This window comes from Artemia franciscana, chromosome 16 (genome assembly GCF_032884065.1).
Source record: "Artemia franciscana chromosome 16, ASM3288406v1, whole genome shotgun sequence".
NCBI classification, from domain to species: Eukaryota; Metazoa; Arthropoda; class Branchiopoda; order Anostraca; family Artemiidae; genus Artemia; species Artemia franciscana.
The window spans coordinates 37,503,884-37,521,731 of record NC_088878.1 but is presented as its reverse complement, the minus strand read 5'-3'; the positions used below and the strand labels follow the sequence as shown (position 1 = coordinate 37,521,731).

At 35.7% G+C, this 17,848-nt stretch overlaps 1 long non-coding RNA gene across 1 annotated transcript; it reads left to right on the top strand.

Annotated features, from left to right (window-relative positions):
• Positions 1 to 936: 936 nt before the first annotated feature.
• LOC136037413 (uncharacterized) lies at positions 937 to 11,680 on the top strand. The gene is made up of 5 exons (XR_010619928.1): positions 937 to 1,055; positions 4,755 to 4,848; positions 7,498 to 7,617; positions 8,987 to 9,176; positions 11,564 to 11,680. It is a non-coding gene; the product is annotated as an uncharacterized LOC136037413 (long non-coding RNA).
• Positions 11,681 to 17,848: the final 6,168 nt, after the last annotated feature.

Here is a 17,848-nt window from a genome sequence, read left to right as displayed (position 1 = left end):
AGTTTTATTGCTCTGAAACCTATCTTTGAAAACTGAGCAATATGCATAATTTAGGGACCTTGTCCCTGAGGCTTTGTGGATCATGTCGTCTATGAACCATGTTAGTTAAACCTTTCAAATATTCACAGAATAAATGGCTATATGAAAATTCGATTTGACACCACGGGGGGGGGGCTACTAGAAAACCTAGGAAAAGAGCTTGGGACAGGGGCTAGTTGAACTCTAATTTTGGTCCCTAAAAAAGGCATAGAACTTTCTATTCCTGATTAAACGAGATCCCTCCCAATTTTTTCTGAAAGGGCGAGGGTTCGAATCCTAGTGTACCCAATTATTTAGTTGGGACGGGGGTCTGTGGCGTGACTCTGTAAGCTCAGCCAGAATCAACCCAGCTCTAAATGGGTACCTGGAGAAATCTGGGGAAGGCAAACAGGACGGTGTGCGAAAGCACAGGATGGTTGGCCCTCAGCCATTGCACTTCCTGGCTGAAGGGGCCAAGAAACGGAGGTCAGCACCGCTGGTAGGGACTGTAAAGTCTAATGCCGTATTCTTTACCTTTTACCTTTACCTCCCAAGTTTCCACAACCATCCCTTCCATATGAAGTAGCTAGGAAAGGATTGCATTGTAACGTTTTATTAAGTATAAACTTCGGAGGGGGCTTTTTTTTATCCAATCTAGTGACAAAACTACAACCTTCTGAGTCAACCAAGTTTTGTGTAAGGGCTTACCATCCAAAGTGTATAGTAAAATTGATTCCCATTAGTTTTACAAAAAGCTTGCCATGAGTTATGATGCTTCCGTTGAATTTTAATGTTTCCTGGTTATGAGTTGTTTTTAAGGAGAAGCAAGTTAAAAAATCCCAAGTTTGATCGAAAATTTCCCAGAGGATAACAATCTAAACTGACATTTTGTTTCGCAACGTTTTAATTCATTGAAAATACAAGTCACAGCCAGGAAGCGTTAAAATTCAGTTCATACCAGTTTTACATTTGATTTCTCAGTGACCTGTCTGCTTTTTGATGAGTGACTTCGCCAACATAGACGAAATCAGTTAAATGTGAGTAAATCTATTTCCATTTCTGATAAGACAAGATTCTTTGGTTTATACCATTAATATTGAGATTAGGATATAAGCCTAGAACTGTAGTTGTCGAGAAGGAAACTTGATAATAAAACAATTCGGTCAATGTTGGTATTACCTGAACAATTGTTTTGGGTCATGAAACTATTGTTAATAGATGCATTTTGACTTTTTGAACATCTTTTCTCTCTTGCAAAACTACCACAAATTCACCGTTATGTAGTTATTCCGGCCCAAATATTCTTGTATTTACACATATAGAATTGCAATCATTTCCGTTTTCGTTGACCGAATATTTGAAATCGCGAATCTGTAATAGTTTAGAAACAAATTTGGGCTATATATTTGCACATTATGGGGGTGGGGTTAAAGCATAGCATATATTAAATACGTAAACTAACCATTGCTGTATTTAATATATGCTATGCTTCCTCCCCTCCTAATGTGCAAATATGTAATAACTCCATTAACGGTGAGTTTGCGGTAGTTTTGCAAGAGAGAAAAGATGTTCAAAAAATCAAAATGCATCTATTAACAATAGTTTCATGACCCAAAACAATTGTTCAGGTAATACCAACATTGACCGACAATTCTTACTTCAGAATATGCAAAATAATGGCAGTTAACATATTTTCACTGTAGTTCTACTATACTTTACCCCCCAACCCCTCCAATGTGCAACTATATAGCCTAAATTGTATGTTTCCCATATGTCATTATTGTTTCAATCCGTGTACCCATAAATTGATTCAACACTGGCGAAATCAAGAAACGGAAAAACACATGGAAAATATGCAATTTGGGCTCTATGTTTGCACATTAGGGTGAGTCTAGGGCTTAAAACATTGTAGAATCAACTTGAAAATACGTTAACTACAATTTTTCTGCGCAGTAAGAAGTAAGAAATTATTTTATTATCATGTTTCCTTTTATAAAGACCCATTTCTAGGCTTATACCTAAGTTGAAACTTTAGCATAAAGAGCCAAAGGGGAAGGAGGTTTGCCCACTCCATAAATTAAGTGTGTTAACTCCATGAGCGGTGTTAAGTTTTAACACCGCTCATATAATTCATTTCGCTCCTTACTTTCAGTTAAAAAATTTTTTTTTTTTATTTAATTTCTGAACGTTTTTGAATTAATATATATTTTTTATTTTGGCTGTCCGCACATGAATAATTAAAACAAATTTTCATATTAATTTTTTTTTTGGCTAAATGGCTTTCTCTTAGTTTCGATCAAAAGATTTTGAGAATAAGGGGTGGGGGAGGAGGCCTTGCTGCCCTCCAATCTTTTAGTTACTTAAAAAGGCAACTAGAACTTTTAATTTTATACCAACGTTTTTATTAGTAGAAAATATGCGTAACTTACGAATTAAAACACGTAACGAACTGATACGTAACGAATATTTGTACTTTTTTATTACGTATATGAAGGGGTTTGCCCCCCTTGTTAATAACTCGCTCTTTACATTAAAGCTTAAATTTGTCCTAATTCTTTAAGTATGACCCCTGAATCACAAAGGCCGTAGAATAAATAGTTGAAATTACTAAAAATACTTTAGCGTAAAGAGTGAGGTATTTAGGAGGAGATGGACCCCACATATGCGTTATAATTTCTGTTCGTTTTACGTTTTAATGCTGCTCCTTACTTTTAGTTGAAAAAACTTTTCAATATTTATTTTTTAATTGTTTTGTTTTTGTTTTAAATAGTGCTGGAATATCCTGCGCTCCCTTCACGGAAATCATCTTCTCCCATGACAAATTCCTCCATGGAAAGATCCTCCGACGTAACCCCTCCCCTCAACTCCCCCTGTTTTCAAACCAAAAAAAATTACCTGAAAACGTCTGTACACTTCCCAATAACCATTACTATACCTAAACACAGGTCAAATTTTGTAACTTGCAGCCACTCCCCCTTGGACAATGAGGGAGTAAGTCGTCCCCAAAGACATTGTTATTAGGTTTTTTTACTATGCTGAACAAAATGGCTATCTCAAAATATTCACCCGTTGACTTTGAGAAAAAATGAGCGTGGGTGGGGGCCTAGGTGCCCTCCAATTTTTTTGGTCACAAAAAAGGGCACTAGAACTTTTAATTTCCGCTAGAATGAGGCCTCTTGCGACATTCTAGCACCACTGGGTCGACACGATCACCCCTGGAAAAAAACAAATAAACAAAAACAATAAACAGAAGACCGTGATCGGTCTTGTGGCAAAAAATACGAAATTCCACATTTTTGTAGGTAGGAGCTTGAAACTTTTACAGCAGGGTTTTCTGATGCGCTGAATGCGATGGTGTGATTTTCGTTAAGGTTCTATAACTTTTAGTTGGTGTTTCCCCCTATTTTCCAAAATAAGGCAAATTTCTCAGGCTCGTAACTTTCGATGGGTAAGACTAAATTTGATTAAACTTATATATTTAAAATCACCATAAAAATCTGATTCTTTTGATGTATCTATTAGTATCAAAATTTTGTTTTTTAGAGTTTCGTTTACTATTGAGCCGGGTCGCTCCTTACTACAGTTCCTTACCACGAACTGTTTGATTCATCTCTGTCTCTGTATAATTATCAGGGCTATCCTCAGCGTGATAGGAATGGCACCCCTAAATCACCCGTTTTGTGATTGTTTCTACATCACCCGCTTTTAGAGTTTATTTTTTCTATAAAACACTTCAAAAAGATAATCACCCAACACAAATATTCTTCTGCGTGGGAGGTGGGGTTGAAATTATTAAACTTTTTCATATCATAGTTTTATAGCTTTTCAAGGAAGGGGGTGTTTGAGTATATGGGTTTAAAAGCTCCAGTACAGGCTTTTAGGACATGTTAAATTAAATAGGGTACTTGTCTGTTAGAACCGGTCTCTTCGTTAATTTCCTTCAGCTTAGTGTGAGACAACACAAAGAGAAATGACATAATAGATGGGAAATATATGTACCTAACAAATTTTGAATACAGAAACGCTAAACGTTACCCCATCCCCCTTAATGTGCAAATATGTAGCCCAAATTTGTTGATGAAGTATTATATTTTCATCCTGTTTTTTTTTTATATTTCATTAGGATTAGTCTTAGAAACAGGTTCTACTTAGATGAAGAACTTAGCATAGGCGCTATAAGAGACAAGTAACTTAAATATTATAATTTTCATCGAAATTGCCCCCCTTCTTCGGAGGCTCTCCTCCTTTTAGTACTTGTCTATTATATAAAACAAACTTGAGAAGTGGAGTTTGGTGACAACGAAATATGGTGAAAATAGAATATTTTATTAGCAAAATTGTGTAGGTCATTCGTGAATCATTAAATTGGCTCTCATCATCATTTGGGCAAAATGGGATGAGCTCTTGTCGAAGTTTCTACGACAACTCCTTCGATACGAAATGCCCTGGTCTAAAACAAACCAAAAAGAAATTAAAAAAGTAAATCAATAATACATTGTGCCCACATCACTCTTTACTTAGGCAGCGCTATTGCGCTGCCTATGATATACAGCCATTTAAGGGTTAAAATCATTTTTCACCTTAGTATTGAAATGATGCTCAGTCACCAAGCATGAATTAACTGATTTTTGTTTTTAAACTGATAAATCCAAAATAAAATATTTAAGATTTTTTTTTTATTTGCAAGTCACTCTTTTCTTTTTTTTCTATGGATTATCTATATTGCCGAAAAGCAGCGACATGAAGCAGTGCCATTAGAGGAAATTTGAAAGAATCATAAGCCAAATGCAAATATTTGCAGTATTCTCGTCATATTTGGAATACAATTAGGTAAGCTGTCGTATTAGCTAATAATAATTAATTAAAAGGGTTATCAATAATACTCATGTTAATTTTTGCTGTTCGTTTAATATTAAACATGGTCTTTTTTATGGAAAAAATAATATTTTATATCTTTTCAATCTTTCTATAAGAATCCATAGTTTGGGTTCGTATTTGCATGTTGGAGAAACTTTTTCAACAATTTTTAATCCTAACACAAACAGTATTTTTTTATTTATTTTTATAGCTTCTAAAGTTGACCTGAAAATAAAACTTAATATCATTCCCAAAAGATTCTATCTATGCTCTTTGACAACCTGGATACACTTACAATCTTCTTATTTATTTAAATTATAAGAGCAGAAATAGTAATAGTATCCCCAAAATTTCGAGTTAATACCCCAGGTGATCTCGATATGTTGCTGAGCTCTCTTATTGACAACCATAAACACAATGCCTTCTAATTTATTTTTAAAGCAACATTTAGTTTTAAAGCATAATGGGCCAATTGCATAATTTTGGGGGGTTTTCATGCTTAATATCCCTAAAGACATAGTTGCTGGACCATTCTACTACGTTGAACAAAATGGCTGTCTAAAAATTTTGACCGGATTTTTTTGGAAAATGAAAGGACTTGAGAGAAGGGCCACTTGCCCTCCAATCTCTTTTTACTCTTAAAAGGGTACCAGAACTTTTAATTTTGAGTCGAATTAGCTCCATTAAAATTTTTAATGATATTTCTAGCTATTACAGAGTGGTGCTGCCTATGATATTGGTTTTATGTCGTTTTGAAAACCTGCATGCATATAGTTTTTCGTTTGATTTATACTCCTAAACGTTCCCTAAATGTTTTGTCTTAATACCCTTAATACCCTTAATACCCTTAATGTCATTAGTTACAGTAACTATGGTGGTAATATTATAAGTATACATACAATGCCTTCTGGCTAGTACAAAATCCCCCACAACTTACCCTTAAAGGTCTAATTTAATAATATAAGCTGTTCTTTAAAATTGCTTTGTCACCTTTTTGAAAATTCACATGCTCATAGTTTTTCTTTATTAAGTTTAACATCCACTTAAATATTCCTTAAAAGCTTCAGCTTAATACCCTTAGCTTGCGCAGTAGCAATAGTAGTATTACTACCGTAGCAGCAGTAGCAGTAGCAGCAGTATGTATCATTATAGCAGCAGTAGTAGCAGCAGTATGAACATAACACCTTTGGTTTCTCCAACATCCCCTTCAACATTCGCTGAAAGTTTCAGCTTAATACATACCATCAATATTTCCTGAAGCATATCTGATGCGTTTGCTTGACAACTTTTGTGGGCATGGTTTGTTTCAAAAGAGTTCCATACAGTCTCGATAAATTCCAATTTTTTGCTTTAATATCCTTAGTTTAAATAGCAGCAGCAGTCATGGTAGCAGTAGTTGGCTTCCAGTCTTTTTTGACATTTAAAAAAAAGCCCTTCCGATTTCCAATCGAATAGGCCTTTTTGGAGTTTCTACGACTACAATAGTCATCTAAAAAAATTTATCAGATGCATTTCGGGAAAATACGAGGCGTGGGGGGTATCCAATTTCCGATCACCTTGAATGTAGGGTATTCGAATTTCTGAATACCGATCCAATGAGCCTCCTCCGAAATTATACGACCACCCTTTCTGCAAAAACCTTATATGCCCCCAGGACTTCACTTTTATTCCTTGCCCGAGGGCTGTGAGGGGTTGTCATTCTCAAAGACTTAATTCCCGGGTCTTTTAAATACATGGAACAAAAAAGCTATCTCCAAATTTTGATTGGATGTGTCTGGGGAAATGGTGGGCGTGGGATGGGGGCTAGTTGCCCTCCAATCTCTTTTGACTATCAAAAGAGGAACTAGTCCCTTCAATTTTCAAATGAATGAGCCTTTTTCGAAGTTTCTATGACGACAAATAGCCATCTCAAAATTTCTATGAGATGCATTTCGGGAAAATACGAGGTCTTGGGAGGGGGTTGAACTCTCTGATCACTCTGAATCGTAAAAAGGGCACTAGAGCATCTCATTACCAATTCAAAGAGCACACTACAAAGTTTATACGATCACACTTTCTGTATAAACCTGACATGCCCACAGGACATAACTTACAACCCTTGCCCTGAGATCTGTGAGGGAAGGGTGTCATCCTCAAAGACATAATTTCCGAACCTTTCAACTAGGCTGAATAAAATGACCATCTTAAAATTTTGATTGGATGTGTATGGGGAAATGGTGGGTGTGGGATGGGGGTTAGTTGCCCTTCAATGACTTTCGACTACTAAAAATGGCACTAGCCCTTTCAATTTCCAATGAAATGAGCCCTTTTCGAAGTTTCTACGACAACTCCTTCGATACGAAAGGCCCTGGTCGAAAACAAATAAAAAAAAAATAAACAAAAAGTAAATAAATAATACATCGTGTCCACATCGCTTTTTACTTAGGCAGCGCTATTTCGCTGCCTATGATATCCAGCCATTTAAGGGTTAAAATCGTTATTTTTTCTATTTAACATTGAAATGATGCTCAGTCACCAAGCATGAATTGAACTGATTTTCTTTTTTAAACTGATAGCTCCAAAATAAAATAATTTAAAAAGCGTTTTTTTAATCTGTAAGTCACTCTTTTCTTTTTTTTCTAGGAATTATCTATATTGCCGAAAAGCAGCGACATGAAGCTGTGCCTTTAGAGGAAATTTGAAAGAATCATAAGCCAAATGCAATTATTAGCAGGATCCTCGTCATATTTGGAATACAATTAGGTAAGCTGTCGTATTAGCTAACAATAATTAAAGTACAAAGGACATTAGAACAAAAACTTTTGTTGTCTCTGGCCCATCTTAAATATATCTATACCCATAAATTGTGATTTTCCAAGGATTTCTCTGTTTGTTCCAAATTTATGAAGTTTTTAGGGCATTATCCTTTTTCGTCAACGTTGCCAAGTTGAACCGTGAAAACGAATAAGCAAAAGCTTTTTTTGATACATTCACTATTGATATTGATACATTTGATACACTATTGATACTATTGATACATTCACTATTAATCAATTGATACGCAAAGAAAATTAGACCAAAGAGGAAGGCAAGAGGGCACTTCTCCTTATTAGAATAATGAAAAACACATAAAATGACTATTATTATGCGTATAAACTATTATGTATAAACTATTACTATTATATTATATTATGTTATATATATGTATGTTATATATGTTTTCTATACTTGCAGAAAAGTTCAACTTTTAAGGCAATAAAAATAGTTACGTTCCAATAGTCACATTTTACAAATCCCAAGGAAAAAGAGTTCTTATGGGCGAATGTTCATGTGTTCATTCAGAACTTATTTCTCCTTCCGGGAAAAATTAAGTTTAAAATAAATAAATGTCCACGTCCACACTCTAAGAAAAATATGCATTTTATAATCTCTTTTTTTGGCACTCCAATAAACATCTCTTTCAAAAATCTTTGAGGTGGCCGTCTGAGAATTCCTCCGTTTTGAGAAAATTATTGAGAAAATTAAAACGGTGGCCGTCTCGTATTAAATGCGAACGTATACGTTCGCATTTATCAGCTACGATTTACACGAGTATAGTGACTTCGCTCTATCTTTCTGCAATGTATAATTTACCCTCTAGGGGAAAATAGAAGAAAATGGGTACAGGATCTACTAGTCAAGTAAGATATAACCGTTGGTCCTTTGAGAAATTTTCAAATTTTTAGACTATCTTTATTTTTGTAAACATAATTTTTTATTATTATTATTTTCAGAAATATTGAAGCCAGAAATATCAGCCATTCAGTAATTTTCAAAGTCTATGGGTGGACATGATAAGTTTTTAACCATTAAAAAATATTCCTATTTTTTATTATTGGTTAAAAAAAAATTTAATACAAAAGAAAATAGGGAGCAGAGAAACACAATAACAAACACTGGTCATGACAAAGCCACAAGAGTCAATATGATTTAAAAGTATTTCAAAATTCGTGTTTTTAGCTTAGTACATCAAATGATGCTCAGTCACCAAGCATGAATTGAACTGATTTCTTTTTTGAACTGATAACCACAAAATTAAACAGTTTTTAATATCCTTTTGACTTGCATTTTTAATTTTTTTTTTTTTTTTTAGGGATTACCTGTATTGTCGAAAAATGATGGCACACAGTGTAATGCTAGGGGAAATTTGGAAGTTTTGTGAGCCAAGGACATTTGTGGAAGAAAACTCGTAAATTCTGGAATACAACAAGGCAAGCTGTTGTAACAGGACTTTTTAAGAGTTTGAGAAACTCATCTCCCAAGATCAGCAAACATGAAATTTGGTAATATACAATTTGTTCATTCAAGTAGAAGGGTTACATAAGTATGAATTTGGGCCGTGCTGAATGAGGGAGGAGATTCTAAGTCCTGTTCAGACTGGAAAGATAGGACTCTAGTTACTCTTTTGTGACTAAAAAGTGCAAGGTTTGAGTCATAGTGGTATATATCCCTGTAAAAGTGTCTGACGCAGACACTAGTGACTCAGATGAATCACATTAGTGATTCAGATGTACAGTTACTCGCAATAATAGACAGGGTAGGGTAAATCTAGTTGGGTATTTTAGTGCCCAGACCGGAAGAAATACGGATAGATGGTATCCTAGCCTAGAAAAAAAATGGCGTGGTGAAGCAAAGTAGCAGCAGTAATAGACTGCTGCAGTTTTCTCGATATAACAGTCTAGTTATAACTAATACGGTTTTCGTCATAAAATGTCCCATAAGATACTTGGTACTCACATAACGGTAAGAAGGACGACCTTATTGATTATGCTATTGTAGATTGAAGACTAGCAGAAACAATACAAGGCATTATAGAAATGAGGTGTGCTGTTACTGATGTTAAAAGTAAAAATCACCATCTAGTAGCGTCTAAAGTTAATCTATAGCTGAAATTTGGGAAGGATAACTACCTGCCAGGAAGTTATGATGTCGATAGACTCCAAATGAAAGTTTGAGAGGATCTTTCTATGAACAGTGGAATATGAAACCGAAGAGTTTGAAATTGGATAACGTAGAAAACGGATAAAATAGTATAATTAAACTCGTTTGTGGAGTAAAAGAAGTGATTTTAGGAAGGATAGTTAGAAACACTGCAAGGAATATTAGCGAAAGCGCTTCAAGCTTGGTAAAAAACATGAGGGGTTTGTACAAGAAGTTTTTGAGTGATAGATTATATGAAACTAAGAGGAAATCAAGGGAAGCAAAGAAGGCATTAAAGTATGAATTGAAACGATTTAAAATCGAGTCCATGGATATAATTATCAGATATCTGCCATTAAAGCTGTCAAAACCGTGATAAAGTTCAAGGAAATGAGGCGGAAAATTTTTGACAATTTGAAAGGAAAGAAGGAATGATATTGCGAATAGAACCATATACAAAATGCCTATCTCAGAATTCTGATCCGTTGGCTTTGGGAAAAAATGAGCATGGGAGAAGGCCTAGTTTCCCTCCATTTTTTGGTCACTTAAAGGCGCACTAGAACTTTTCATTTCCTTTCGAAATAGCCCTCTTGCAAAATCCTAGGACCAATGGGTCGATACGATCACCCCAGGGGAAACAAACACGCATCTATGATCATTCTTCTGGTGAAAAGTACAAAATTCCACATTTGTGAAGATATGAGCTTAAAACCTCTATAGTAGTATTCTATAATACGTTGAATCTGGTGGTGTGATTTTCATTAAGATTCTATCCCTTTTAGGGGGCGTTTCCCCCTTTTTTCGAAAATAAGGCAAATTTTCTCAGGCACGTAGATTTTGATAGGTAGAACTAAACTTGATATAACTTATATTTGATATCAGCATAAAAATCCAATTGTTTTGATGTATCTATTGGTATCAAAATTGCATTTTTTTAGAGTTTCAGTTACTGTTGAGCTGGGTCGCTCCTTACTTACAGCTCGTTACCACGAACTGTTTGATCCCTCTACTTCACTCCAATTGAAACCTCCGCTTCACTACTTCCAGTGCTGACTCTTTTGAAGAAAAGCTGAGGTGTTGCAGCTTGGCTGAACCAGAGTCAGGCAGCAATTTCAAATTTGAGTGATTTGAGAACCCGAAAAAGAGCCACTTTTCGTTCAACCCTTCCCCACCAAAATTAGCAGAAAGGATTGCATGCTATATTTTATTTTAGTGCGCAAATCCATGTGAATTTCTGAATAAGAAATTCACTGAACAAATTCACAAACAAAGATAATTAAAGCCACAACAATTCCTCAAATAAGCATTTTTAAGCTACGAATTAGAAATTTGGCAAAGATATTGTTTCACCAAAAATCAAAATAGATAATTGAAATTATATGGTATCTAAATTCCAAGGTTGTCTATTATTACAGTCAAATGTACTACGTTCTGGTTAGATTGCCGGGGTTTTATTATGCTACAACAGGTGAATACCACAAATAATTATAATCTATGACACTCTAAAGTTGTCTTAGTAGTTTTATTAATTAAAATACTGATTTCATTGATCCTAGAACATTAAGCATTCTGGGATAATAATAAAAATATATGATAATACATAAATATTCATGATGATAACAAGGCTCCCTCTCCTGAGGTTACCCAATAAAAACCTCATGCTGATTACGCCACGACTGATCAAAGATTGTTCATAGTTACAGGAAAAATTCTCTTTATTATAGAATCTAATATTTTCTTTACTTTGTAGGAAACTTTGAAAAGTGTATCCAAGATTATGAGAACCCAGCTTACACCATTGGTCCATAAGGAAAGGACTACCGGGCCTATATTTTGTATTAGAACCAAATAAATTTTCTGGCTTTTATTCTTTTTGTTTTTTTATGAATGGCTAGGATTTTAGCAAAAACATCAATTCGGACTTAAAAGTAATAAAGGTCTATTCTTTAGGTTGAACTCCATTACAGTTGTTTTCAGGTTATTTTAATTGGTATGCTCTGTCCGATTAAGGGTCTAAGGGGAGATCCTTTGATCTGTACCCGTTTCTTAATACTCCGCCTGTTCTTTTTTTTTATCTGAAATCTGATTCCAAAAACTTGAATTATTCAAACATTTGCAGTCTTTAGGATTGAAGTGCCCCAACTGCGACCCTCATTGATCTTATAACTCTCTTCTCCATTTAAGGGCTTCTGAGCTGACTGATTACAAATTTGAGCCTAATTTTGCGACATCAGCGATCATGAGGAGGAGACAAAATTGTCTCTTCTCCCTAAATTTTACTCCTCCTCAATTTAAATTCCCTGTCCGATTGAGGGTCTAAGGTGAGACCCTTTGATCTGTACCCCTTTCTTAATACTCCGTCTGTTCTTTTTTGTATCTGAAATCTGATTTCAAAAGCCTGAATCATTCAAATATTTACAGTCTTTAGGACCGAAGCGCCCCAACTGCGACCCATCTCGATCCTATACCCCCTCCATTTAAGAGTTTCTGAGCTGGCTGATTACATATCTGAGACTAATTTTGCGACAGCAATGACCAAGAGGAGACTAAATTGCCTCTCCTCGCTAAATTTTATTCCTCCCGAATTTTACTCCTCTCGAATTTTAATTTCCTGTCCGATTGAGGGTCTAAGATGAGACCTTTTGATCTGTACTCCTTTCTTAATACCCCGCTTGTTCTTTTTTTTTATCTGAAATCTGATTTCAAAAACGTGAATTATTGAAATATTTGAAGTCTTTAGGATTGAAGCGCCCCAACTCCGACCCTTCTTTATCCTGTACACCCCCCCTCCATTTAAGGGTTTCTGAGCTGACTGATTGCAAATTTTGTGACATCAATGATCAAGAAGAGGAGAGGAAATTGCCTCTCCTCCTTAAATTTTTAACAAAAACTGAAGTTTAAAGGCTTCTGAGCTTGATGATTGCAAATTAGAGAAGTCCAACGAGAGTCCAAGAAGTCAAAGGTACTGGGGACAAATTACTATATTCGGCTGTACAACACTTTCTAACCCGTAATAAGAATTTCCATCACTTTAAGGATATAAGTAAATGAAAGCATATTTTTGTTCTTATAAATGGAAGATCTGTAGTGAAAAACAGGCCACCGAGCATCTTCTAGGGCCGTTTAATTTATTCTAATAAATGGCCCTTGTCTTTCAAGAGTCGATCTTAAATAATTGAGACAAAAAGTCAAGCTTAAGCGTAAAGAGCGATGTGTTGATGATGAGACAACCTCCCTCATATACGTAATAACTTTTAAATATTTCCACTTTTTTAACCTTAATAAATAAAAAATTATTAAGACTTTAAGGAATAAGTATCACAATATGTATATTAAAAGACAACACTTATTCATTGTTTTATTTTTTTCAGTAAAGTGCAAATTATGGTATGGCCTTGGGAAGCCATAGGGGTTGTCAGTCCTACTTATGTTGATTTCTGTTTGTTCCTGTGAATTTCTCCTTACTTCAAAGACACTACTAAAATATAACTTTTTCAACTTCTCCTACTAAAAGGATTGAAGTAAGCCAAAATCAGCATGAATTCATCATCTTCGGGAAAGGGGGGAGGTAAAAATAAGGATGATTTAAAATTAAGGAGATTGGCCATTTTTTGTCTGAATTTTTTTCTCGTCTTAGGTATTAATGTGACTTTTTACTTTTCTTTGAAAAACTTTTTTGGGGATACGTTTTTTTTTAAATCGCAGTATTAAAGATTTGAGATAAGAGAATGCTTGGGTTTTACCTATCTATGGAGCATCCATGGCTAATCTCCCACTAAAAAGATTGAAGTAAGCCAAAATCACCATGAATTCATGATCTTTGGGAAGGGAAGGGGGAAATTAAGGATAATTTAAAGTTGCGGTGTAAGGGCTAGGGTTTATGTGTGAAACAAAAAAAAACTTGTCTACATAGGATACACGTTGATTTAAAGTGAGAAGTCCGTAAGAGAAGTAGAAAATAGAGCAGCAAAAGGAGAGATACGTAGTCTTAACTTAGTGAAAAGTTAATATGTAAAATCAAAGATCTTAAGCTGCATAAACATATATTTAAACAACAATCCCTTGGTATTTGCTAATTGTATGAGTTTTGGGGTTACCAAAAGGAGGAATAATTCACAACGTAATTCTTATGTGCTATCTTGGCTTTGAGAATATTAAATAATAAATGTTTTTAGCTCTCCAGTGTTGCCTTATTAAAGAGCCACCTAACTCCCATGTGTTACTTCTCTTCATTTTAGGATTCATTCATTTGCAGTATCTATCGTCTTTGTTTGTCAGGGGTGGATCTAGAGCAAAGTATCGGGGGGGGGGAATATGACAAGTGCGTCAATAAAAAAAATCTTGGGGCTCAATGAAACAAGGACACAGATGATTAGCCAAATTGACAAATTTATTTTAAAGAAATTGAAAAACAGAAAAAATAAAAAAGAATGAGGGCACCAGAAAAATCTTGGCCCCCTCCCCCGGTCCCCTGGATCCACAAGTGTTGTTTGTCGTGATTATTCAGTTTAATTTCTGGTTTCATTTGTTCCTTTATTATTGTTGTTATTATTTTTTGTTCTTTATATATTATTTGTTTTTTATTTGTTCTTTATATTTATATTATTTTTGATATTATATTTATTGAATTATTATTCTTGCAAAATTCAGGTTTCATTTGTTCCTTTATAGTAAATTCTGTTTGCTTTCAGGTTAAATTATATTACATGACTCTATTTCCACATGTATTCGGTTTTAGTTTGATTCTTTACTTTTCTTTAATAAATATCTTTTTTCGAAGACTTTTTCAAAATCAATTGATGGTCGTTTATAATTGACGTTATTGAGAAAAAAAAATTGATGAAAGTAAGGAACAAAGTTGAAAATTAAAATCCAACAGATGAAATTTGTTTTCACAAGAGTACAAATGATACTCTGGTTTCTGCTTTCGAGTGGAAAGCTCCGTTCTAGCAGGCAAGCAGGCAGGCACCACTTTCAAATTGAAGATGGACTAAAATCTTTAAGTGTTAAATATATGTGGCAGTTACACGGCCCCACAGCCAATATATCTTCTTTGAGTGATAAATAGAAAAATTTACAGAAGCAAAAAGCGGCATTTTCCCACGGGTCCGAAAGAGCTGCCGTGATTTTCTCTGGGTTTATCATTTGTTTTTTCGGACTTGGGATGGTTATCAGATGTACCTCTTAAAATTTAAAAGTTCTGTCATTGCTAAAGAAATTAGAGCTTATCCTTTGCTCCTTTCTAAGTGGTGACGTTAGAAAGTTGGCCTAAGGCAAAAAAAAATCAACTTTTGAACTAAGACAGATAGAATTTTTTTTCGACGGTAATCGATAGCTCTTGATGAGCTGATCAAAGTGTATGTCATTCATTTTTTGATACAAAAATTCCTTCATGAGATATACTAGTTTGAAAGTTTCAAGGGGTTGACAACTTCAGTTGTAGGGTACACACTGAAACCAAAAATAAGCCGATACCAACTGTGAGACTTGTAGGGGACTTGTAAGGTAAGGTCAGCTGTTAGCTCATAATCATCTTCGGCAGTGAGGAGTTTGCAAATTTTGCTACTTGGTGTACCTATTATTTGTTTCCAGTGTATTTGATGATAAGACCGAGTTGGTTCCAGTGGTAAGACATTTAGGGGACTTGTAAGTAATAATCGTCTGTTAGGCTACAATCATCTTTAGTGAAGAGGGGTTTGTAACTTTTGCCAGTTGGTGTAGCCTACCTATACTCACTGTAACCTAGAATTAAGTGTTTACGCAACAGGTACAAACGATAACGTAAAACAACGAGGCAGTTTCGTAATATATAATACAGTGTCATCTATGGTATTTTGATCCTGAAAAGTTACGGATAGCATTATAATACCAACTAGATCATATAAGATACTGCTTCAAGTTTTCATCCGTCACGATGTCTACGATTGAAAAGGATAAAGTTCAACTGGCTGCAAAGTCAATTTAGTCCCTTCTTTCGGTATTATCGATAGCTCGTGATGAGCTGATAAAAATATGTCATAGTAGTTTTTTTTCATAATTAATAGTGTCATTTATGGTATTTTGATTCTGAAAAGTTACAAATAGCTTTATAATACCAACTGGATTATATAAGATATTGTTCTAAGCTTTCATCGTCACGATGTCTACGATTGAAAAGGATAAAGTTCAACTGGCTGCAAAGTCAATTTAGTCCCTTCTTTCGATATTCTTTTATTATTGTTGTTTTCCAACGCTGAGGAATAGCCTTTGATCATGTGATTACTGATTGAGTTCTTCTTTGAACATAACATTTTAAAAGCTTCGATAGGCTGACAACTTCAGCGTTTAACCGATAGCAAAGAAATATAACTAATGTGTTGCTCTCGCAACACTTTATTCGGCGAAGCCGGACAAAGGTTGCCGAAACACTTCACGTTGCTCAGGCAACGTAGGTCTAGTTATTCCTAAGAAGCGCCCCCCTAGTGCATGCGACAATCTCCACCCGATCTCACTTACACCTTGCTTGGCGAAAGTAACCGAGGCCTTCATATTCAAGTTTCTTCTGAAACAAATCCATGGGCGCATTGATAAATTCCAGTACGGTGGGCTCCCCAAGTGTAGTACTGCAATCTACCTAGTAGGGATGTTTGACTGTGTCCTCCAATAGCTCGAAAAAGGTAGCTGTTTCGCTGACATTTACGCAGTGGATTTCAAAAAGGCCTTTAGCCTAATCCGCCACCTGACTGCAGGCATGAATCTCCAGGAAATGGGTGCTAAACGTCGCACCCTTGGCCTTGTACTTGACTTCTTAACTGGCCGAAAACAAAAAGTCTTTGCACTCCACGAGAAGGATTCGGATTCATCATGGTCAGATACTTCTTGCGGGGCCCCACAAGGTACGAAATTATCCGGAATAATTTTCCTGGTTGTGATTAATTCCCTGCTTAATTATCACGACGACCGTTACAAGTTTCTACATGATCAGGGTTCGGACAGGTCGGTTCGTTTCAAATTATAGGCTCTGTCCTATTTTTATAGGATTTCCCGGGCCCAAATATTGGCCAATATAGGATTCAGAAGTCCTCGGGATCAGATCTGTGGTAGATGGCGTGGGATGCCTGGTCACATAAATTACCAAGTTGCATCCCGATCCCTCCAATCTAAGCGTTTTCTATGATTTTAGGTCCCCCCAATGTCACCAGATCCGGTCGGGATTTAAAAAAAGAGCTTTGAGACCCGATATTCTTTCTAAATATCGAATTTCATGGAGATCCGATCACCCGTTCGTAAGTTAAAAATACCTCATTTTTTCTACTTTTTCAGAATCACCCCCCCCCCCCCAAACTACCCCAAAGAGAGCGGTTCCGTTCTGGTTATGTCAATCATGTATCTAGGACTTGGGCTTATTTTTCCCACCAAGTTTCAGCCCAATCCCTCCAATCTAAGCTTTTTCCATGATTTTAGGTCACCCTAAACTCCCCCCAATGTCACCAGATCCGGTCAGGATTTAAAATAAGACCTTTGAGACACGATATCCTTCTAAATATCAAATTTCATTGAGATTCGACCACCTGTTCGTAAGTTAAAAATACCTCATTTTTTCTAATTTTTCAGAATACCCCCCCCCCCCCTTCCAACTACCCCAAAGAGAGCGGATCAGTTCTGGTTATGTCAATCATGTACCTAGGACCTGTGCTTATTTTCCCACCAAGTTTCAGCCCAATCCCTCCACTCTAAGTGTTTTCGAAATTTTAGGTTTCCCCCTCCAAACTTCCCCAATGTCACCAGATCCAGTCGGGATTTAAAATAACAGCTCTGAGACACGATATCCTTCCAAACATCAAATTTCATTAAGATCTGATCAACCGGTCGTAAGTTAAAAATACTTCATTTTTCTGAATTAACGGGCCCCAAACTCCCCCCCCCCCAGATGGTCAAATCGGGAAATTGACTATTTCTAATTTAATTTGGTCCAGTTCCTGATAAGCCTGCCAAACTTCATTGTCCTAGCTGACCTGGAAGTGCCTAAAGTAGCAAAACCAGAACTGACATAGAG